This window comes from Bombus pyrosoma, linkage group LG1 (genome assembly GCF_014825855.1).
Source record: "Bombus pyrosoma isolate SC7728 linkage group LG1, ASM1482585v1, whole genome shotgun sequence".
Taxonomy (NCBI): domain Eukaryota; kingdom Metazoa; phylum Arthropoda; class Insecta; order Hymenoptera; family Apidae; genus Bombus; species Bombus pyrosoma.
In genome coordinates this window covers 7,257,326-7,281,402 of record NC_057770.1, presented here as the reverse complement: position 1 = coordinate 7,281,402, position 24,077 = coordinate 7,257,326, and the positions used below count along the sequence as shown (strand labels likewise).

The 24,077-nt window shown below is 38.3% G+C and overlaps 1 protein-coding gene and 1 long non-coding RNA gene across 8 annotated transcripts in view; one reads left to right on the top strand and one right to left on the bottom strand.

Moving 5' to 3' along the window:
* Nucleotides 1–22,350, bottom strand: part of LOC122570603 (regulating synaptic membrane exocytosis protein 1) — a 149,867-nt gene extending 127,517 nt beyond the window's left edge. For 5 of the 7 annotated variants that reach the window (XR_006317862.1, XM_043733129.1, XM_043733157.1 and 2 more), the window contains exon 1: nt 21,839–22,342. The gene's annotated coding sequence lies outside the window, so the exon portion shown is untranslated. Of the gene's footprint in view, nt 1–21,838 lie in introns of all 7 variants that reach the window. The other 2 variants (XM_043733149.1, XM_043733139.1) reach the window with 2 other exon arrangements.
* Nucleotides 1–23,591, top strand: part of LOC122570674 — a 153,068-nt gene extending 129,477 nt beyond the window's left edge. The window contains exon 3 of the long non-coding RNA XR_006317880.1: nt 23,488–23,591. This is a non-coding gene — a long non-coding RNA (uncharacterized LOC122570674). The remainder of the gene's footprint in view (nt 1–23,487) is intronic.
* The last annotated feature ends 486 nt before the right edge of the window (nt 23,592–24,077 follow it).

Below are 24,077 nucleotides of genomic sequence, written 5' to 3'. Positions count from 1 at the left end.
AATCAACATATACAGAATTGCCATTTTATCGTATCTCCCTTGACCTGATCAAATAAATCAATTGACCCAATTGTTAATTTAAATAACACATCTCGAAATACATCCCACGTATTGTATTTGAACGATCTTACATGAAGGTAACATACGGTGCAATTGTATTTTCATTAGGAATACGAAGCTTCTAACGTGTGTACAGATAAAGCGGAAATAATTTGAATATACAGATGGAATCTCTTACCAGAGTGTGAATTATTCAGTGGATGTATACAGCAGAGATATGGAATAAATTTTGACGAAAATAGATTGTATAATAAATGGTAACAACGCGTTGTAACAAAGAACTGCCAGATTCACGATTAAATTCTCAGATGAACAGCTTGAATGCGCGTAGCTAGATAGAGGGTGGATAAATTATTTTTTAATTATTCATGCGATAGGAAAGATCATCGATTCGTTCGACGCGAATATAAAAATCTTTGAACGATTCTTTTCATCAGTGCCATTTAGACGCCACTCCGTGGAATTGCGAGTGTGTCTTTGAATCTACCGAGGATCGAAGTGAAATTTTTTCCTCTGATTAAAAAGAAGTAAGTGAAAGAAATTCGCTGAAATGAGTGATGGTCTCTCGAAAGTTTGATAAAAGTTTTTTTATAAGATATTAAACCTATCAGTTTTATCTCTTACACCTTATTTCTATCGCGTTTGAAATAATTTCTTCTTTTTTCATTGTTTCCTTCGTCATGTTAGTGGTAGAGCTAATAATTTAGAATGAATCCTGTTGCTTAACTACATACGTTAAACTAAATTCACATTGCTTGCCTTAAAATAAGGACGCGTTGTCATATCGCGATTGTTTTAGAAGATAAATGATTCAAAGTTGTAATCTGCTCTGTCGCTGCGCATCGGCTGTTGTCTACTTTGCCAGATTTAAATGCAAGCTTCTATAAAATTGCCGGAAATGAAGTTAGTTAAACGGATTTCGTAATAGTTGGTTTGTAATTTCCTGTGAAAAAGTTTAGCAACACGGTATTGTGCCACATTAAAATACCTAGCGCACGCTATGTTAAAATGTTTTCAATACCTATACTTTAAAGATGGTTACGTCGCAAATTTTGCAATTTCAGCTTCGAACGAAAAGACTTTAATAACGGGAACTAGAGGATTCTCACTCGCAAAGAACTTTAAGGCAACTTCTTCCTTCCATTGTGACCGTACAATCACGAAAATAAATCACAGAATGTTACGAATATGGGCAATGAAAACAAAAATGATACCAATAGTATGTTCTGTACTAGAGTAATCGCTAAATATATCCGAGAAAAGTAGCATGTTTCTACAAGTGAAAAACCAAATGTAACTTTGTTTCAGAACCGATAAAGAGAATGGAATAAAGTGGTGCGCGGCAAAGCCCATAGACTCAGAGGATTAAATAAACTGAATTGTTCATTGAATTTAGATATACGCACGAGACAACCACGCCGCTAGATCAAAAGTCAGAAATAGCTAAAACTAACAACGACTGTTAACAATAAACGAGAATGAAAGCATTAATATAGACGAAGGTTCAGAAAGTTCAGAGTTCTGAGAATTCGTGCGTGAATCGATAATGAATTCGACAGAGCCGAATGTCTTTAAGAAGAACGGTCAATGAGTGGTGAGAATGAAATTTTAGAGAGTTAGGCAAGCCAAGTTGGTATTTGGAGAATTCATAGCGTACAAACGGAATGTTTAATAAATATAGCGTCAAACCAAAAACAGATATAATAATGTTCGTATAATAAGATTATACGCTGTGTATTTATATCTCAACCTACTCGTATAAAACGAATTTCCAAAACTTGTAATCTCGGGAAATGGAAATCATACAGAAACAAATTGGTGGTTACAGATGTAACGAAACAACGCTAACGAAACTAAATTACAAATTAAGTGTATCTGGTATACACAAAGTACTTCTAAAAGAGGAGCGTAATTAAAGAGAAATGAATTAAAATCGAAATCGTGTACGCGAAAACGGGATTAATTACAGTTTGGTGACGAAGGTTCTCGACAAAGGTAGATCGAAGAAAAAAGAAGGACGACAATGGTATAGATTTGCCCAATTTTTATTTGGAAACCATCCCCTGTCGTTCGCGGTAAAAGTTTCTTTTTCGTATGCGGAAAGAGTCTCACGTTCGCGAAGCTGCTTGTTTTTCGTTATTTCGGAAAACGGATCCCCTGGGTAGTCCGCGGCTAGAATTACAACGAAGGCTCGCCTCTCTTGTCCACCCTGCTCTATTCAAACCTAGCGAAAAAAGCAAGAAACACAAATTCAATTCGTCGAAATTTAGCGCCGGCGTTGCTTGTAATTGCGCACACGTCGTTGCGATATCTCGCTCTTTAAAGCGATAGAAAACATTTTTCACGACAATACCGCATTTATTTTTATTATTCGTCGAAGGGAGACGCAAAATATTCGCTTTTCCTCGGAGGCCTTACGAAGGACGATCTCTCAAATATTCTGCAAATAAAGCTTGCTACGATTTGCAGGAGTTTTATCGCTCAGAGGGACCAAAAAGTCGATTTTTATAGTATATTGCACCCTTCGATGCTTTGGAATCTTGAAAATATGCTGCTCCAGGGTTTGCATAAAATTCGATAGATCTTCTACTTTTCTATGAATTATTGCTCTTGCGATACTGTCGATACTAGACGCTAATGTTTCGCATTGCCTCTGTTATCAATAGATTAATGCATCGATAGCGTTGCTCAAATTGTACTATTCGTAAATGTTTATTTCTATTACTTTTACTTATCAATATATTTAAATAATTTTGTTGATATCTATAATAGCAAAATAATAACGCGTTATTCCGTTTTATCGAAACGAAGAAATTCTTATAACTCGAACAATAAGTAACGTTTATTGAAAAAGGGAAGAAGTTAAAGAAACTATACATTTTGAACAATGACAAAGCGCATAATACACAAGAGGACAAGCTTATAAGCGATATTAACACGAATAATGGAATCAGAACTAAATTTTCAGACGGAACTGACTCTATCGCACCGCTAAACGTTGAACACTAATTTTCCGAAATCAGATAAAACCAACTTGCACGACTCCAGATCTCAAATTCTCTTGCGTACATATAACCTGTTCGGTAATTTCCCTATGAATAGCTAACAAGAATTCCACTTCACTTTGAGAATATTCGCGTTTCTCCGTTTCCTCCGTTTCGCCCTCTTGCTGCATCCCAAACTCTCTAAAATCAAAATAAAAGAAATAAAGAAAAAAGAGAAAACGTATCTCAAACGTCTTTCCGCTCGATCAAAAATAAACTTCTCAACGGCCACGTGTCTGAAACTCCTTATCAATAATGCAGTGTCCCTCTATATACGTCACCGCAAAATCGCAGCTGAAACGCGACCAGAATTTCGAAATCTTGCCTGTCGAACTTGCGGATCCTTGAGAAGATCCTCAAACGTATAACTGGTAATCCCAGTGGATCAGCGAGCACGTTGAAGAATTAATGCGTCCGTTAACGGGTCTGATACAAGCAGCATTGTTGAAGCCGTCGCAATCGGAGAAAGCGTTGCCTCGGCCGAGGGCAAAGGGGACCGCGACGAAAGAAAGCATCAGAAATCGAAGGGCGGCTTGAGACACGAGCGGATCAGATAAAATCGGCCAGAAAATAGGGAGGGCAGAGAAAGGGCTTGGCCACGATAAGGCCGTCATAAAAATGTTACGAACGATCGGGGAGACCCGATAGAGGGTCGAAGGTCCGATCTGTGTCCGATAAGACGCATTCACCTGCTTTGTAGCCGGCTGTGAATAACGTGGCTATGTTTACTTAACTCATTGAAAAATTACGGTCACAGGGGTGGCCCTGTCGGCCCTGCGAGAACGTGTAACGAAGCAATCTCGCGTGATCCGCGCGAACGTGGAACACGTTGAAACACCGCTCGATAATCTGAAATGCGAGAACTCGTGGATCCGAGCGAGTTTGCGGACGTTCCGCGAGTTCTCGTTGATTTATCGGATCGTACATGCGTATGTATTTCACTAGGAAGCACGGAGGAGGATAAGAGGCGAATTAACGCGACGTCCCGACGCAATCGATCGAACGCAACGGCACGAATATCCGATCGAATATCGTCGATAGGTGAGTAGTATCTACGACAAGTTATCGGGTATCCGAGCGTGTACCCGGTAGCGAGAACTCAGCTGGAAGTTTCCTGTATGCATAATCAGGCTACGTTTTCGTAGTCGATCGCTTGCCCGCTGCCGAGGCAGAAAGTTATTCCGCTTCTTGACACGTTTGCCATGCACGGTTATTTGTAAGCCAAGCCCAGCTACGTGTTCCTGTGTTTCCGTTCTCTGCATATGATCTCAGTTCTACTATATACGGACCGAATAAACCGTTCGAATATTCCGATCGTGAAAATGTTCCACCGTCTCGAGACTACTCGTGAAAATCGGTGCATCAGGTTTACGGATTAAAATCGGACGAACGGTTCGTTACGAACGTTTTTCAGCATGGTTAACTGAAGTTGAACATTGATAAAATGACACTGTCGAAGTTTCCAGCGAATATGATATTGGTAGTATAAGTAGAAGTACGTTCGTTGTTTCGACGCTGTTTATTGCTGTTTCGTTAAGAATATTTAAAAATAGAACGAAGATTTCTGAATCTGTAATTCCTGGATTAATCTCTGATAAAAGTAAAGGATTAATTAACTTGTATTTCTCCTATTTCCGCTCTTTCCTCTTCGGTGCTGTTTTGGTTTCATTAAGATCATTATCTCTTAATCGTTATTTGGACACTTGTATCTATAAATATTTACAAACTTAAGTTAATACTATATATGTGTCTATTTTTATCTCTTTTTTCGTCTTACTACTACCGTAAATATTAGTTTAATATACTATTTTCTATTTTATATAAAATACTCACAGCTATTTGTTGAATTAATTGAATCTTTTAGAAACGTGGTCCATTAGTATCTCAATTTCCCTTATTAGCAATAGTATGCCACTCCTGCAATATTATGGTACTTGCATGATACGAATCGATATTCTGTTACAAGCTTCGCAAGATGTAATTAATGTAGCATACTTTTTCCTCGCTTTCGAAAATTCATATTTAAAATAATAAATCGGTGATGCAATTTAACACGAGGTTACTACGTTATCAGACTTCACCTACATTCACCTACGAAATTTTTGTCAGCATTAATTTTTTTTCTGAAAGCAACATGACACCTAATAATAATATTTTCGCGAAAATGCGAATAAGTAGAATGAAATATCAATGACAAGTAATTTATCTTACACTTTATAATTTACATAAACAATTGAATCGATATTAAATATTACTCTCACGTAATACTTCGTTGAAGCATTCTACGACTATAAATGTATTAACTTCCTGCATTTCGTCGTACGATACTATACAGCAATTAAGATTTTAGAATAAAGATTAATAGCTCCAAATACACACGCTCAACTTAAGAAAGAAAAGGCAGAAACACAGTTAAACCATGGTTCTATGTATACACCTCGCAAATGTTATGTTTGTTTGATACATTGCCTAGCATAATAACAAATGCATCCAAAGTATAAGCCATAAAAAGTAGAATACGTTTCTCTTTTATAGAGTTTTTTAATGAGATCTAGCAAGAAATTGAATTATGCTGCAGTGAACATTTAACTGGATATTATTTATGAAAGCTTGAACTACGTTGCGCACCATTTTCAATTACGTTATAAATTAACGCTTCCTTGTTTCGCACGTTCTTTTTGCGAAGGTAGAAAAGTTGAGAGAACTTTCGTTCCACTAATGTAATATTATTGATAGAATTTATTATTCGCGTGGCAGCATTTTAAACTGAAAGTAGTTCACGATTTAATTTTCCAGGAAACATTGTGCCTCTTCCGTTGGGAGAAGCGAAAGCGTCGATAACATTTACAGAGCGAATATTACTCAATTATTTAACAGTTGAACAAAAATTCTGTCGTGAATTACGTAACTTCACTGGCACTCCTCTGATAAAAACATAGTGTCAGATTGATTGATATATGAAGATGAAATAGGACCATTACATATCCCAAGAAGAAAATACAAAATTATACCTTATATTAGAACTATCAATTTTAGGATCTATGTCGACTGAACATTTTTATTCCTGTTAATTAATACCTACTACAATACCCAAAAGCCTCAGAGCCTTCTCCTAATACTCTATACATTTGCTTAGCAAACGAATTAACTTTTCGATACTGTTTCATCGCAGCAAACATCATTTTAATATTCCACAATTACGAACGCTCAAAGTTCAACTTCATTCGACGCTAATCCCTTAATGAGAAATAACACAAACGTACACTAACCCATTCTAACTACTCACGGCTGCGGTGAATCTTCGCATCAAATTAATTACTCTTGCGTAACCAAGCATTCATTCGGGCTAAGCACCAAAATCCCGATCTAAAACTATGCACACATCAACGCATCTCATTCGAGGAGCACGTAATCCAGTGACAAAGCTTCTTCACCTGACTCTTTTTTCCTCTCCCGAAATCCTTTTCAAACTTCGATCTAAATCGAGCCACGGACACATTTGTTCCCGTAGCCAGACTAACGCAGCAGCCACAGGCTGATCGAGAGAACATTAAATTTCTCGGGTGTACAAGGTGGAAAAGACGGAGTCGCTAGCTGTCGATGTGGTCGAGCAGCAGGGAAAGAGGATTGAATTTAACTTCCCCTCCTCTCTGGAGTGCCACTGGCAAAGGGGTGGTTTCGAGGTCGAGGGCTGTCGACCGACCTCGACCGATCGATATAGCTACAGGTGTCCGAAACCCTATTCGTTCTGGACTCTCGCCGGAGGAAAAAAAGAACTGAGCACGGTGTCCACCGCTAGTTTCCATCACAATCCACCATAGCAAAGCATCGTTACTTTAATCGGTTTTACTATGTAAGTTTTTCTTGCTCAAGGATAAATTATGTTTTCCTGCGGCGCTACTAGACCAGACACGCACATGAACACGCACAAGACGTGTAGGTACGTACATGGAGTGTTGTGCTTTGCGGCAAGGCTTCTTCGATCGATCTAGTTACAGGTGTTTGAAAGTACGTTCTCCGCTTGTCGCCAGAATATCTCAAACGACCTGCCTCGAGCGACATTGCAAAGCCCACGTCGCTATCCTCCTTTGTCGCCGTTTTTAGCGTCGTTTTTAAACTCGCGAGAAACTGAAGTATCACACGCTACCGTCCAAGTGTCTGGATAGATATTTAGGTATCTTTTACAGGTTACGATCTAAATTACGCAATTCTAAACAAACAGTCTATAATGACGTGGAAAATGTTGGCCGAATATATCGCACGAGTAGACAGGAGGCGATTACCTATGTAGAAATAAGTCCAAAATGTAAAATACAATCTTTTTTATCCGTGAGTTAGTTCTTAGGAAAATCATCTTCCAAGTGGACACAGTATCACGATTAATATATGATAAGGTTTTAAAATAAAGAATTTTAGTTTCGTATGACGTATCTCTTAATTCCAAAATAACATAATAAAGGCCGCTATCGTTAATTCGTAGATTTAACATTGTATCATACTGCCATATGTACCATACTAGGATAAGTTGAAATGTAAAGTAGCATAAGCAATCGATGTGATAAAATATCAACGTTAACTGGAAACCATCCTAAGCCGAAAGCCAAGGATTATAATGATGAATAAATGAAAATAATAAGTAACGTTCACATATATTGTTAACGCAAGTCGGTCAAAATCTCCGTACACTTATGAACGTGTATAGTATAACCGGGATATTGATAAAACGAAGAAGTATAATCCGTACCACAAATCTATCAAACTGTCCAGATGCTTATGAGCAATAGCGTATGTCGCTCAGAAATGGATCAGCGGCGGAGATGGACGGTTTTGCTGATCGGTCGCGAAGCTCGTTTAAACTTCCCGTATATTTGAAATAATGGATGGCTCGGTACATAAATTTTAATAGCAATTGCACCGACGAGTTTCCATTGGTGGTTTCAGGCGGAGATTTATGCTACGAAGCACTCGCGCCGGTTCATTCTTCAACGCTGCAACCTTCGGCGGTCTGAATTTATCTTGCCACTTTGTAACTGCGACTGCTCTCTGCTCTCTCGTACACCTCTGACAATTCTGGCTTTGTATAAGTCTGACTTTGACTTTCTACGACTCTAAATGGTCTTTATCGTATCACGAAACTCTCCGTTTGTAAGAGCGATGCCGACATCCTGAAATTCTCTCGGATACCCGTGTTTTGGCCCGAAGAGGACTAGATTTATCTCACGTAATTCGTCGTCACCAAGTAGAACTCCGTACGCATTTTCTAGATCCACTTCTGTTACTAGTTTAATCCTACTGCGTTCTTCAAATCGATCTCGATTCGTTGTATTCTTTTTAATATCGAAAAAGTACTTCTCAAATGTTTGAGCAAGAATCGTTAATGATAAATGTGAATTCTTGCGTTTCAATTTCGTACTGAACATGTAAAAGTATTTATAGAAGTAAGAGCAAGATCGGAAAATAAAGATTCGAGGGTCGTAACAGGATCAAATGCAAATGCGTGCTTGTGCTTCGGTTTTTCCTTGCTTTGCGTATTACATGAATTCTGTATACTTTTTACACCTTCTCTTCTTGCATTTTGCACAAGCGTGCAGTTATCTTTCAACGACAAAAACATGTAAATGTTTCAGGAACGAGTGAATTTGTAATAACCACGTTTCCAGAAAATGTGAAATTATTTCATACTCTCGACTTCTATAAGACAAAGTATTTAATTACATTTTTCGTTTCTCGTGTTCGTCACACCGCGAATTGCACTTTTACCTTCATCGAGCATTGTTTTTTCCGCCAATAGATGATGCTTGAAAACGTTCAAAACCCGGACGCTCTTTTTTGTTTTGCCAATCAATGCGGTGCGCATCGGCTTTCAGATATTTCATGAACTTTATGCTCGCGTTGCAATGGTCTCGTCGCGATAAAGAGAGACGTATACAGGCGATGACGAAACATGGACTGAACCGTTCTAAGGTTTTCTATCGCTCGATGTTGCGTGTGTCAGAAAAGCCGATATAGATCAATTTGTCGATAAGTTGAAAATACTGAGCACAAATATTTCGTTTCGTATCTAACAATGCGTAACGCGAAATTCAAGTGTACTTGTCAATTATTCGGTATAAACTGTTGATAACGATAGCGAAGACAGACGAAGCAGTCATGTCTATTAATAGCAATAATAAAAAGCAGCTAGTAATAAAAAGCAAAAACCTATTAATGTACTTCGTTGTACACGCATATACAGCGAAAAATGATTGCCAAGTGCTCGCAACATTTTTTTAAATAGACATAGTAATAGGCGTGATATATAAGTCTATTCTTTTGCACAATTTTTCAGAGAATTCCCTTATATTCGATGCGAGAATAAAATTCATTAAAAATAGAGGGAAATTGTGAAGGCAAAGTAAGCGAGGAGAATGCGATTATACAACGAATCTTAAATCGTTATCGAGAATATTGCATTCTTCTATGTTTATAGAGCTTGCAATTATACTCGACTTATTGCTAATCGAATGTAATTGTTCAAATGTCAAAGTTCGAGAAATGTTGCTTTGAAACGAAGTTCTTTCTGATCCTTCAAGACTTGTTGCGTCACCCAAGAAGCACGGAACAAGGAGATATATATATAGATATATATAGAATATTAAAAGAAATTTACAGAACGCTTATTAGCTTTATTGCATCAAAAAGAGCACGCTTTGGAGTCTTTTGATCAGCGAATACGGAACATGAAATTTAATTAGGAAATACCAGCTATTTCGCAAAACTGGCACATTTTACGGGACTATTAGAAAACAAACCCCGTGTTATTTGTTTATAGAAAAAGTAAATAATGGTTTTTATATTAGCTATAAGTAGGCTGCGAATTTTTATGCAAATTCGTATTTTTATTAATATAATTAAAAGAACGAAATCTAAGCACAGATTAATCCTACCTATTTAATTTTTGTACTTTACATGCGTTACAATCACTTGTACGCCTTCGAATTTCCTATAAATACATAAAACTCCGGTAAACTAAGTCTACTCTTTACGAGCATTTAGTTTAATTGGACCTTTCGTTTTGTTTCGCCCCTATCCATGATATTAGATCGACTACGCGAGATATAGTAGGTATCATTCACAACAGGGCGCCTAATTATCCTCTTTGTTATTAGCGGTATGAAAGGAACCCCTGATGAAACTCGAATGGTGTCATAAAGAAAATGAGATATAAAGATAACTTTTTGTTAAGAATACTTCTTTCCCAGAGTATCATATATTTAACGAAGGCTAATCGTACGTAGTATTTTTCAACCGATGATACTTTTCATTACGCGGAATCAAAATCCTTTTTTTCTTTAACAATTAGACACCCTTGCCTCTTCGTTATGAATGTCACCGTAGAAAGTAATATTCAAAGAGAAGCAGTAACAATCAATACAACAGTAAAACGGCATCGATACCGCAGTCAAAGTACCACCGATAAATTTATTCCAATAAAACGGGAAGCGGCGATATAAAGATCATCCGCACATTTTCATTGCAGGCAGGCATATCGACGTCGTGGAAAGTTTCGTCTAAGGAACATTAAAGGGCCCGGGGATATTCGATGCAACGAATACACGAAAACGCATAATGGCTCCTTTGATACCATCAAGAGCTCTCTACTTTTACGTCGATCTGACTGAGCGAAATGCCCTGGCTTCTGCTTACCTTCCTTTACGCAACTCTCCCTTCGCTCCTACTATGTGACTTATGATCAAGAGAAGACGCATATATACATGCATGTATGTATGTATATATATATACATGTATGTATACATGTATGTATACATGTATATATATAGATATATATAAATTTTCAAGGCGGCGAAGAGATGTGTTTTCACGACGGCCACGAAAGCAGCGCAAGAGGCGAACAGACACAGTAAAAGAGATTTAACGGCGCGCGCGTCGACTCCTAATAAAACGGCACTTGTTACTCAGACGAAGGAGCTGTGTTAGTGGTTTTACACAGAATCTGATCGAATAATATGTACAAGAGGACTTGGAGCGATTCCTTTCTAAAAATAAGAAGAAAACATAGAATAACATTATTTCATAGGACACTTTGGTTTTAAGAAAACCGACGCTAAATGTTTTAGGTAATTAGAATTCATAATAGGAATTCATTAATTTTTCTCTGCTATTCGCGGCTTTACATTCATATCATAGAGGTTCGTGTTTAGATAAGCCGATTCAACCGGTAGAACTGCATTTAATCGGACAGAAATTAAAATTTCGTGCACTTGGCTACTTAAACGATCTCGTCGTAAATCTCAAGTTATGCTTGTGTTTGTGGCATTAGGTAATGCGGAACACAGAACGAAGCGCACCGTGAACGATATTCACGGATTTTATTCTTCTCTGTTCGTTTGAATATAGAATTCTTCTCTTCTTTGCAGTGACGAAAATTTCTATGAATACTTTCTAGCTATGTTTCAAACGTTTCGTTCGCCATCGGAAAACCGTACAGGGGCGGTCATGGATTTTTAATATAAAGGGTAATCTCTCTTTACCGCCATTCCACGAGTTCGCTTTTTTATTTTTCATTAATACGCTCGTTCGTTTCTTTCCTTTTGCGCTACACGTTGGAATACGAAGATACGCATGATATACCGTATGCGGGAAGATTATCGATGTCGAAATTGCTATTCCGGCATCGTGCGGTTACCGCGAGTCCAAAAAACGGACATTTGTATAGGCCTTAATTTCCACAATTCATCCGACCGCAAGGAAAAAAGTAGAACATCGATTGGTGTAATTCCGTAATAAGAAAGCCACGTGCATCATTGAAAACGTAATTACAGTTCAATTTGCCCCGATCGCGAACGCATTAAAGACCAATACAGCGAACATAAACACGAAAAATCCATCGGTCGAGACTTGGAAAACGTCGAGCACGCGAAACTTCTGCAACCTTCGTGGAACTGAACGCGTTCTAAAAAAACGAAACTTTCTTCGAACGAAACGAGAAAACGAGCGAAGATTTTCCAGCGATTTTTTCCCTTCTTGTACCAGTCTTCTAAAAAGTTCACTCGTGACGTTTCGTTTCAAAATTAAAATTGGTCGCCTCGCGTGGCTGCGAGAAACTTTCTCGAGAAAGGATCGACACAATTCCAACGCGCGGCTGTTTGTTTTGCTGCAGTCGTTAGCTTCGCAGAGCATCCTCTTCGCGGTTCTTCGCAGCCTAATTTCCAACGAATCCGAAACTGATGTTCAAACCGGAGAAAACTAGGTCAACCGATCATCATGTTCGCGTTCATATTCCGGAGAAATAGGAAACGTAAGCGCGTTTTTCTATCGACCACCGTATCCTTCAATGGCCGAGAAAGAGAGAAGATCTTAGAGCAGCTTTTCCGATCGAGTAATCACTCGGCGAAATTGTTGTTCTGCCGTCGACAACCGATCACGATAACAGCCGGTGCTGATTTGTATCGTGATATCGATACGCGGCCAGTTACGTTGTTGCGTTGCTTCCTGCAATCATTTCAGACGTCGTGTGCACGCAAATGACGGTGTATCGACTCGTTAATTGACTATCATTGGGAGAAACTGAATTGAAGTATAGTATATCTATGGCTGATAGATTTCAAGATAATTAGAAACTTCATTATTACGGACATTTACTATAGGATATTCAGTTAATTTAGTTACACGGACGTTTGAATGCTCGAATAATTATTTGGAATAAATTAAAGAAATAACTCATCCCTGTACATGTTAGCATAATTATATGAACTATCTATCGTTATATCAATCTTCGTTGAAAGATTCTTTTTTATTCAGATGTCTGAACGTTCTGTTATCTGAACAATATATATTTTCTTTGTTGTTATAATATGAAAACGGTATTATATGCGTTAATACCGTTTATAAAATGGCATCAAGAAGAAAACGTGTAATAGATACTAACAGTTAAAACGGAACGAGAGATGCTTCAAAAGCTAGAAAACGGTCACAGTGTTGCAAAAGTCGTAAAAATGTACGTAAACCTATTGTTGAAGGCATTCCCTCTTCGAAACATTTACGGTATTAGGAAAAGATCATTTAAGTGGTTTAAGCCACAAATAGGATACAATTCAGAGCAACTTAATACGTGTTTATCCGATTTAATAGAAAAATTGTTCTTTGCTATCGTTATTAACGATATTACTCCTGATAAGAAGTAATTAGTTTCTTTATGTAAAAATACCCTAATCCGAACGGTCATGTCGCTCTATCAACTGCGATATCGGAGGTTTCACTACATACAGAATAATAATCCGATGGAATATCAAACTTATGTTAACTACTCGTCGATTGACATTTAGAGGAGAGATTAGATTATACCATGCCGATGATCAAAGGTCTTAAAAAATAGGTGAGAAAATAAAAGTTTAGTAGTATAAAAAACAGATTGATTAAACAGATCGATATAATTAAACGATATCATCGGAATTTATATCGCTTGCTTTACAATATAATATCACACAAATGCTTATACAATTTGTACAGGTATAGACTATAATTCACTATCGAGTTTAACAGGAATAAACTTGCGATATCGTAAACAGTGCTCATAAACAAGCGTAAGATCAGCATTTCGAAATCAAAGCTTACAGGATTTCAAGGTCGAGCAATTCCTCGTGTTAGCAAGCTGCAAGATCTCTCAGTTCATTCTGTTTATTATTACTATTATCCTGAAAGTAGTAGTAAGTAGAAGTAATACTACATGAACCGTGAAACAAGAGGGGCAAGACGCGTCAGGGGAAGATACGGAACAGAACGAGAGAAAATGGATGAGAGAGGATGTTCAGCAGATCGCGTGGCCGCCACCAAGGAACTAGGCCAACCGATGACCTTCCTGCAATAAGTAAGCAAGGTGATACACACCACTGTGGAAAATTATAACGGCAATTCCCCAAGAAGCTCGTTGAAATATTCATGAAGAATCGTTAACGAGAAAGAAAGCCGATTGGTCGTTAACCCTGCAAAATTATACAATACAAGTCGAAAAATTATACAGTACAAGTCGAAAAATTATACAATAAAAGTCGCAAAGTATGTATGTATGAATGCATGTATGTATGTATGTATGTATGTAAGTATGTATGTATGTATTTATGTATTTATGCATGTATGTGTACACGTATGATAGCGATTTCTATTGGATTAAAAATATGTATGTTTAGTAGAATGGATACTGTACGAAAAAATAAAAGCCTTACGTTAAAAAAGAAAAATTCGTTGCATATGTTTCAGATGAACCGATTTTGCGTTCGAATAACCATTCGCAGTGGAACGTGAAATGGAACGTGAACGATAAATGTATTCACGATATAAAGTGCAACATACATAGTATCCTGCGAAACAGAATATTTCAAAGAAACAGCAATATTTCACACATGATTTTATGAAACATTACCTCGAGAGTTTCGATTATTCGAACGCTTTATTTCGTTCTCTTGATTCCCCTTCTACTAGATATAGTCAGCGAATGCGAAACTCCTACAAACATTGGAAGATATTTCTTGAACTGAACCATGTTCATTGTAGCGGTCAATAAAAAGCGTATAATAAATCGTTAATAAATTATCGAAGGCATTTTATCACTCTAAATACGAAGAACAGTTTTACGTATCTGAAACAAATCCTTATTTCACTGTTGTGAATTTTCGAGCGTGCATCTGTAAATTTCTCGGTTATTGGATTGCCCTGCAATCCAATACGTATATCTTGTGAAATATTTTCTGAATGAACTTGGAGTGGGCGAAATAAAATATCGGACACAAATATCTTTAATCGTACACGCTGTAATGTACTGTATTATTCGGTTGAAACGATTGACAGACGTTCCATGTTTTCTAATCCTCGAATGACAATGACCGAATCAGTCTCTATGTAGATATTTCGCTTTTACCCTCTCTGAATTACTAGATAAGTGTCGTAATCTATTAATAAAAATTCATTACTGGAAAAAGTCTTTTCGATTTGTCTTTGATACTATTGACAATTTCCAGATTCTTTGGTAAAATAATCCTGATATTACGCGAACACTGTAACATATTATAAAAATAGGATTCTTAGATTTTAGCTTTATCAAAACACCAGAATCATTAGACGATACAGTCCTTATCGGAAATAATAGATACAATAACGAATGCACAGTTTATTAAACCAATCGTTAGTTTCCCGGTATCGCAAAACCCTTTGGAAAGAAAATCAACGATACAACGTACATCGAAGAAAGCAAGTAGTTGAATAGCAGAGTAATATCGGATATCAGAAACTATGGATCGGTTACTACTGATACTACCGATGTACTGATGTTTTCTCGGACGTCTGTTGACTCTGTTGTATCTACCAACGGAACGTCGGAATCGTTTTCCAGAAGGATAGGATTCTCATTGAGAAACCTCCGACCGAAACATGATTCACTATGGCTCTCGTTAATATCAGTCCTCTCGGAGAATAATTTGAATATTTCGATAATGCTAATCTAATAGCTAAAAGTATATATACATAAACAAAATTAATCTCCCAGTAAAACACTTTTATTTATAACGAATTTAAACGGAAGATTTTTTTCGTTTCGTACGCGTATTTGATAGTGTAGTAATTTCGTTGCGATTTCTCGTCCGACCGACGAACACACTTGACACCAAAGGTGATACCATAGCCAGTGCTAAAATGTCATGATATCAATGCGTTAAGATGTCAATATGTCAACTGCATCGACATTGTCACGCGCTTTCAAGTTTATACGTGGAACGGGCGTTCGAGAGCAATACTGTAACTTGCATTAATTTACGAAAATGAGAAAATGTCAATCTGTCATCACGTCAAGGTATTACATTATCGGACATTAAAGTCTAACTTTAAATCGTTTTAAAAATCCGACCAATCACCGTGGAAGCTTGACGTGTATCGGAACTAAGTAATTGTAGCTCAATTTGTGAAAAAGCTTCTCAAGATATTTACGAGACTCGAACAGAATTATGCGTCAGAGTATCCCGATTATCTCGCAAAATCACGTTAACGATACAAGTTAATTCTACTGTATGAACTATGCTTCTTTTTGTTATCCTTTTAAAGATCTCGAGATTCCCAGAGGCGTTCCTTTCAAGTTAAAAGTAAAAGATTTTAATATTTTACCAACAACGAGAACGAATACCTTGATTTTATAGAATGAAAATTCGTTACTTGTAATTTGAATTTCATTCGCTTATAGGCAAAAAGCTAAATATGTAGATTTAATCGAATTAAGGAAAGCTAGGAATTCACACTACCTCGAGTAACTATTTACGATAATAAAATACACTAACCGCACTGACGAACAATTGGATTAAAATTTGAAATATATAAATATATGGATAATTTATAAGCTATAAAGGGTTAATGAACAATCTTTCATTCCTATTTAACAAATCCAATTCCAATTTGGAAAAGTTGGATAAATACATGAATCTAGATCGTGTTCAGATACAATTAAAGAACTCAAGGAAAAGTTGGAACACATGACAAGATCTTTAATTCGAAAATGCTATACATAAAATTAAACTGCAACAGAAATCTCTATACGTTTTCAAACTTTAAATACTCATTATTATACGCATTCGTAAAGGCTTGGAAATTCATTCTGAAATCCTTTAAATAAATATGGATCTTATAACATCGTTTGCCGTGCTTCTTTCATTTCTAAAGAAAGATACACTTGCACCACTTTTCCACCGAGTCTCTCAACTGCGTCCGTCTTATCCGTTTATTTTTATAATTTATCCATTTTGTTTTACCCTTGACAAAGCATAACCGATATATTTCCCCTCTTTCGCAAACATTTTCTTTCGCCGTAAAGCATACTCTGCTGCGCGTAGCCTTCGGCCCGTTTCACAAGTTGGCGAACAAAAATATTTGTCCGACGTTTAGACGTTTATCATAAACGTTCGTTCACGATCCGCGACACGAGCGACTTGAAAACGTAACAGTAATATGAGTTTGATGAAACGCGTGTAAAATATACCTTGCAATTTACCAGGGCTTCAGCAAACGCTCCTTTGTTCCGATTTCCACGTAGATAGATAAAATGGGGGAACACCAGCATGGAACAAATCGTACGATAAATTTCCGCAGCAACATTAATTCTTCACGAAGGATCGTAACGACTTGGCGCAGAAACTATGAATTACACGGGAGTATCGCGCGATTCGGCCAAATCAAGCTCCTCGTCCCTTCATTACCAATCTATTTACCCTCTGTAACGTCTTAAATCTTGCGAAATAGTTGCTCCATTAATTAAAGCCTTCCAAGGGTAACAGGCATGGAAAGTCGTGTGACCCGACGTGTTCCGTAGAAAGTTCAAAGAAAAGCCTACGCGGCCGGTCAAATGTCAAGCTACCGATCACTGAGCAAGCTAAAAATACACTTCAGCCAGCTAAAAAATAAAATACGAGAGATCCTATTCAGGTCCTCCCACGCGAGAACCTGGACTCGAGGTACGGGATGGATTCCGAAGAAGCTCACGAACGATCTGTCCGCCGCACAGAATCGCGATATTGCCGGGAAGATGTGAGAAAGAGAAGTGAGAAGGAGGGCGGGGGCAGAGGGTCGTAAGTTTCTTGGCGGAGCTAGTATTCCTCATGCGGGAGAAACGGAAAGGAAAAGGCGAGAGGAAAGGGACGTCGTCCACGGGCAACCATGTTATTAAAGAAGGGTAAGATGGGTTGAGGTGCGAATACGTACGAGATTCCTTGCTTCCTTTCAGCGTGCTGTCGTCGATACTAAACGATCTTGGAAGAATCGCTCGGAACAATAGAAACGTTCACGATTCCCGACGAAAGAAACGATCAAGGTGTAGAAGGAACGAGCCCGGAAGCGTGTACACTCGCGAACTAAGGAGCAAAGGCGAGCAAATTCCGCGAAATACAAAGGAAACCATGCGACTGAGCGTTTGCTTTGCTTCCGAGCGAAACTCCGGGCATGGATTAATTTGCGTTTTCGAGATTGTAAAGTCCAAGTTACTCAGCAACTCCGTTACATATCCGCTGCGCCGTCGCGACATAGAAAACGACCAGTCTCGGCACGAGTGTCCGACTAATCTCTTACGCCAACCACATTTCCATCCTACTTTTCAACGGCTCGTTAACCGTACGCTTCGAGAATGAAAAAGAAGAGAACAAAGATCTGAACTGGATCACTTGACTCGGTTCTTTCAACCACTTAAAGCATGCGTTTTAACGCGTAAACACAGTGTTCGACGATTGCGTAATTGCAGGATTTTCTATTTTCTTTATACACGACTGTTCTTTGTTAGTATCCTTTCAATAGGTATAGTTACGAGCATCGAAGTTACGTATAAAGATAATATCCATTTTAATAGTTTGATACAATGGACTGAGAGGCAGAGAGGTGGGTTATTATGATCGATGAGATAAGCAAGTAAAATTAGTTGTTTGTCCGAAACGACACGATGCATGATGTATCATTGCTGAAATAGAAAAAGACTAAACTTGTAATTCCATCAAACTTAAAGAACGTTGTAACTGATTCTTAGATTCCACATGAACTTTCCCATATAAAATTTTCAATGGTTATTTTCTTAATCTACGTGCAATATCTTAATTTATATAATACAGTATTCTTGTTCAAAGTTGCTCTTAGCGGTTTTTCAAATTTCATTTAGAAACACGTTATATATCTCAAATTTATAATAACATTAATACTGTTCGTGACTAAATTCTCATGTTTATTCGTGGAATTGTCCAGATCATTTATTTCCTTCATAGTAGACGTTTCGCAGTTCGCTTTGCAAGTTTCAGAAATAATTAGATTGTACTATATAAGCTTTCTTCGATGTTCTTCGTTATTTTCACGAATGCATCAATCTTTCATAAAACTTCAGTTAATCTTACCTTCTTAATCACTCGTCCACTTATTCGATTACAGAGTTCTCTCACACACATAGCCAAATTTATCAAATGTAAAAATAATTCACACTTATTCGAGAATTGTTCGTCTCGGAAGGTCATAAATAGAATAATGGAATGATCACGATAAAAATCACAAAAAGATATTCACTTTTATCACGATTAACTGTTAAAATGTGAACTGCAAACATGATATAGGAAAAATACACAATCAGTGGGGAATATAGCTACCAATTTTTAATAAGAAATGTAATTGCAGGAGGACAGGAGGACGTGAATTCACGATTTGACAAACAGATCGATCGATAGATAACATCGTAAGCACTTGCAGAAGCATTGCGTCGAAAATCGAAATTGGATCGAGTATAAATCCCTTCGGAAAATTCGAACGAAAAACTTAATCTTAACACAACCTGATCCGCCGTAAACTTTCGTACGTGACGATAAGATGTAGGAAAATTGCCATCAAGAAACCTAGCAGACCTTTAGCGCGCGAACTCAGCACGCGATTTCGTCGACGATAAAATCGAAGAAAATCCGTGGGGAAAATTGCCGCGACGTTCGTTAATTAATTAATTCATGTAACTTCTTGCGTGTTTCTCCGATGAAAAAAATACATGGTAACATATGGAAAATATATGGAAAATAGAAGGTAAAATTATGTAATTCGAGGAATTACAATGAAATATAATTTTTGAATGAGTAGACATTAATTGATAATAAAAAGCTTGCTTCCAGTGCTGTACGTCCACTTCCTGATACTTTATTAGGTAAAATTGAAAGTACAATTGAACATATTGAAATGAAAATATGGGTATGACAGAAATATGTAAAACTGATAGATAGAAAAGTAATTACAGTTATTTCGCTAATATTGCCTTCATATTTATATATATATATATCATTGTTTTTAAGAAACGATCTAGAAATTTACAATTCTATAGATTATAATAACACTATTATTTCAAATAAAATAGTAGTATTTGTTTATTGTTTATATCAATCGATTATTATTTCTCTGCTAAAACTGAATGAGATACGACGACGTAAATTTTGTCTTGGTAGAAACATAAGTACCGCTTTTTAACAAAACGAGTGTTTAGTTTTTAACAAATTATCTGAATAAAAGAATTTGGATGATAAAAAAGAATCCTATGCGGTCTTTAATAATTCTTCGGTTTCATAAAACAAGAAGTGAATGTGGGTCAACGAAAAATATATACCATCGAAACGATAGATCGTGTATAGATGTATGTTCATGTTGCTATAGATTATCTTCTAAAAGTACTAAAAGTGTACGTAAATTCAGGAATAATTTCTTTTTAACAACATATTCACTACACTTACATACTCATTCCAACTTTTTAACCAATATTGTATAATAATTATATAAGACTTTTTATATATTAAAAAGCATATCCGTATACATCGTGAAATTTTCATTACTATCGGATTTTGAATCCAAAAAATACTCAGTTTCGCTAAAAGTATAATTGTGCAACTTGTCGAGTATCACTTATCAAACGCAAAATTGTTTCAAACCACGTAAATACTTTAAGAGAACATCATCAGATACGCTTCTGTCCAAATCAGCGGACACTTACAACTAGTACATTTAGAATGAGAATAAATAAGTTGTACTTACAAAACAAAGTTGACACTCGTTAATCGTTTGTATTATAAAACAACAGAATTAAACTATGCTACGCTTTAAAGATCTTATAGCAAAACCATTTTTATAACAATTAAATTAAACACTAACGAATGTCCAATTTATGATTACGAGTATACTTCGTTAGCTATTTCAAATGAACTAGAAATCAGGCAACATACGTTTCATTTAGCGATATTACGAACATTAAATGCTGTCAAACAAAATGTACAGAAAGCCCGTATCTGCGAGCTGGATTGTTAATTTATTCGATTGTGTTTGCTAACACGACCTGTTACACGCGTCGCGTGCAATCAATGCGCGCGTCACGACGCTCGCAAATGTATCTAGCGTTAACATTAAAAATAAAATATGCACTTTTGCTTTCTCTCGCAACGTTCCATCTTACTCTCGTTCGCAGATTAGCGCGACCAACGAATCCGAACGATAAGATCGCCATGCAATCGCGAAACCATGAGAATCGTTGAAAAGTAATTAACAAGCAGCTGTTCTTTTTGTTCGGCGAACATTCGATCAATGTACACCCGAGGCGAAGGCAACCGCGCGATAAGAGGCGAAAAGCACAAGAGATCGTCGACAGAATGGAACGTTCCTGGGGAATCGGGGAAATAGGAGCGGAAATTAGTCGATTAAAACAGGATCAAAACCATCTCGAAATTACGTTTGCATGCGTGGCTCGTTTCCCACGGAAAACCACACATGCCGTAGAATCGAAGTATGAAGGTTTAAAAGACGAAAGAACCCTCGGCCAATTAATTACCAGTGTCATCGGTTCGGCTATTCAGGGATCGGCCACGATGAAAAACACATCGACGGCAACCAATTAGGCGAACCATTTCCAATTATACCAGACGGAAACGTCTCTATTCCGTTGAACGGTTTCTAGTCCACTTTATGGATCGAGCGTATTCTCTGATCGAAACGTGAACTGAGAGCGAATACGTATTATCATCTCTCCTGTAACGAGGAGAAGCGATTTGTTGGATTCACGTTGGAACGCGTGAAATGTACGTCGATGATTTGACATCGATTTGAAGTACACGATAAGGAAGCATAGAGAGATGAGACGATGAAAGTAACCGCGACTCGAGAGGTCGATGGAAACGCGCGAAAGCGGTTTTAAGAGAAGAGCCGGAATGACCAACCTGTTACTTGAAAGCTGCGGAAGCTTCCGAGCGGGGAAATGCGTGCGTTCTTTCAGCCGCGCTCTCGCGTTCAGCTGCCCCTCCGGATGGATACACGTGCTCCCGTATATTCTACAAACGTACGTGGCCACTTAAGTAGCGATACGTGTATTTTTAACAAATAGTGTGTTTCTTTACTCTCTGTTTCCCGTAGTTGGCTTTAGTGTCTATGCGTGGTTAATGTGTGCGCGCGGACACGTATGTTCACGCGCTGCGTGTACCTGATGTACGTGTATACCTGTGTGTACGCGTATCTATATATGTGTATTTATAGGTATGTGTCAAGTTCTAAGTACAAGGTATGCCTGTACGCGGTTCTCCGTGGCTGGAAAAAGCGACGGCGCGCATGCCCGCTTTATTAGACGCGTAAAGAAAAACTCGCGGCGAGCGACCAACTTGACGGAGAATGGACAAACAAAAAAATAGAATCACCGTTATATCTAGAGCGACGATATCGTCGGGCAGGCTGCCCGGCTTGCACTGCCCGGGTCTCCTGTTTCTCCCACCGAGCGAACCACTCGCCCCTCCGATTCCCGTCTCTCCCGGCTCTCCTGCCTCTCCTGTCTTCTGCCTGGCGCTCTCCTTACACCCCCGTTTCGCCAACCCCCGCCACTTCGAACGCGCCTGCCGAAAAAGCTCGCCTATTCTATACGCTACCTCTCGCCCCTTTTCATACTCCTTTTACCCTCTTCCCTCTTTACTCTCCTCCTCAACGATCGTCCTTTTCGCTCCTTCAATCCCCTTCAATACCGTTTTCTCTCGTTCTCAATACGGTTCTGTCAGCCGTGACTTCGACTCGCGGACTCTAAACCGAACTCTCTCTCTGAACACGATGCCTCTATGTCCCTCGTCCTCGCTCTATCTTTCTCTTTCTTGCCGTTCTCACGTCCCACCGCGAACCTCAGCTCAAGGCGCAAGCTCGTCCTTCTCTCCCGGATAGGAGAAGGGAAAAAGACTGTCGACCAGGTGGAATATCCTCGGGAGGACCCAAGGGATCCGACGACGAGGCGCACCTTCCCTATTCGCGCGCATTTTCACGCACGTGGACGGAACGCACGGGGGTTGAAATAAGATCCGCGTCCTCCACGGACAGACAATCGCGATTCCGAGGGATCTTTCGAAACTTTCTCTCTTAGCATCGAGTCGGTGGAGCTTGAAAAAGAAAAAGCAGAAACTCGTAACCCCCCTAGTACCGGTTCGGTCGTTTCTACGAGAACACAGAGAAACGGTTCGTTCGAACGAGAAGCTACGTGACGCAAAGACGCATCGAAATATTAGAAAAAGAAAATTGCGCATTTCTCTGGCGGACATTGCTCGGTAAAGGATAAAAGATGATTTTAAGATGCAGAAATATATCGCAACGTCGATTAACGGTACGATACTATTATCCATCGATCGATTCGTTTTCACCCCTCGAAATAAAATTTCCTAACGAAGGCTTAACCTAAATTCACGGTTCCACTTTATCGATATTCCCGTCAAACTTTCTCCTACCTTCTAATAACGAAAAAATTGATGACACGAAAAGGAAACTGTTCGCGCTTTGATGCATCTTCGTCTCTGCTGTTGTCGTTACTTCGAAATTGACTTCTTCGCTCTTTTCTCCGTAGGTCCTCGAAAAACGGATGAGAGGACAATAGATACGGGTAGGACAGGAGACAAAAGCCTGCATCTAAGGGATCAATTGGTTGGAAAATTCGAGCAATGGAGCCGGCTGCAGGTAACGTGAAAAACGACGCACGAAATAGAATTTTCAGAAACAGTGCTTGTTGCTTGTCGAAAATAAAAGCTCACGATTGTATTATACGCGGAGATCGTTGGCGACCCGCTTTGTAAACTGATGCGTTTCCTATACCCAGAAAAATCGAAACGTTTCTCCCCTGCGCGATATATCGATCAATTTTATGTAAACAGCTGACACACGCGACGGTTTTTCATTGCAGAGAAAAAAGGTACGCGTGAAAAACGCTTTGTTCCCCTTGACTTTCAATTTTTCGCTTTTTCTTTTTTCTACTTTTTTGTTGGTTTTGTACCCCATGCGGTCGCGAGTGTTTTGCCGCGGGATCGAAAAATTATTATTAATACAAGCTTCAACAGCAGCGGGTTTTGTCGGCACAGTCGGATGTTTCAATTTACCTTACAATCCATTAAAATAGATAAGCGACGCTGTTAACGTAATGCAACGTTATCAAATATTCAG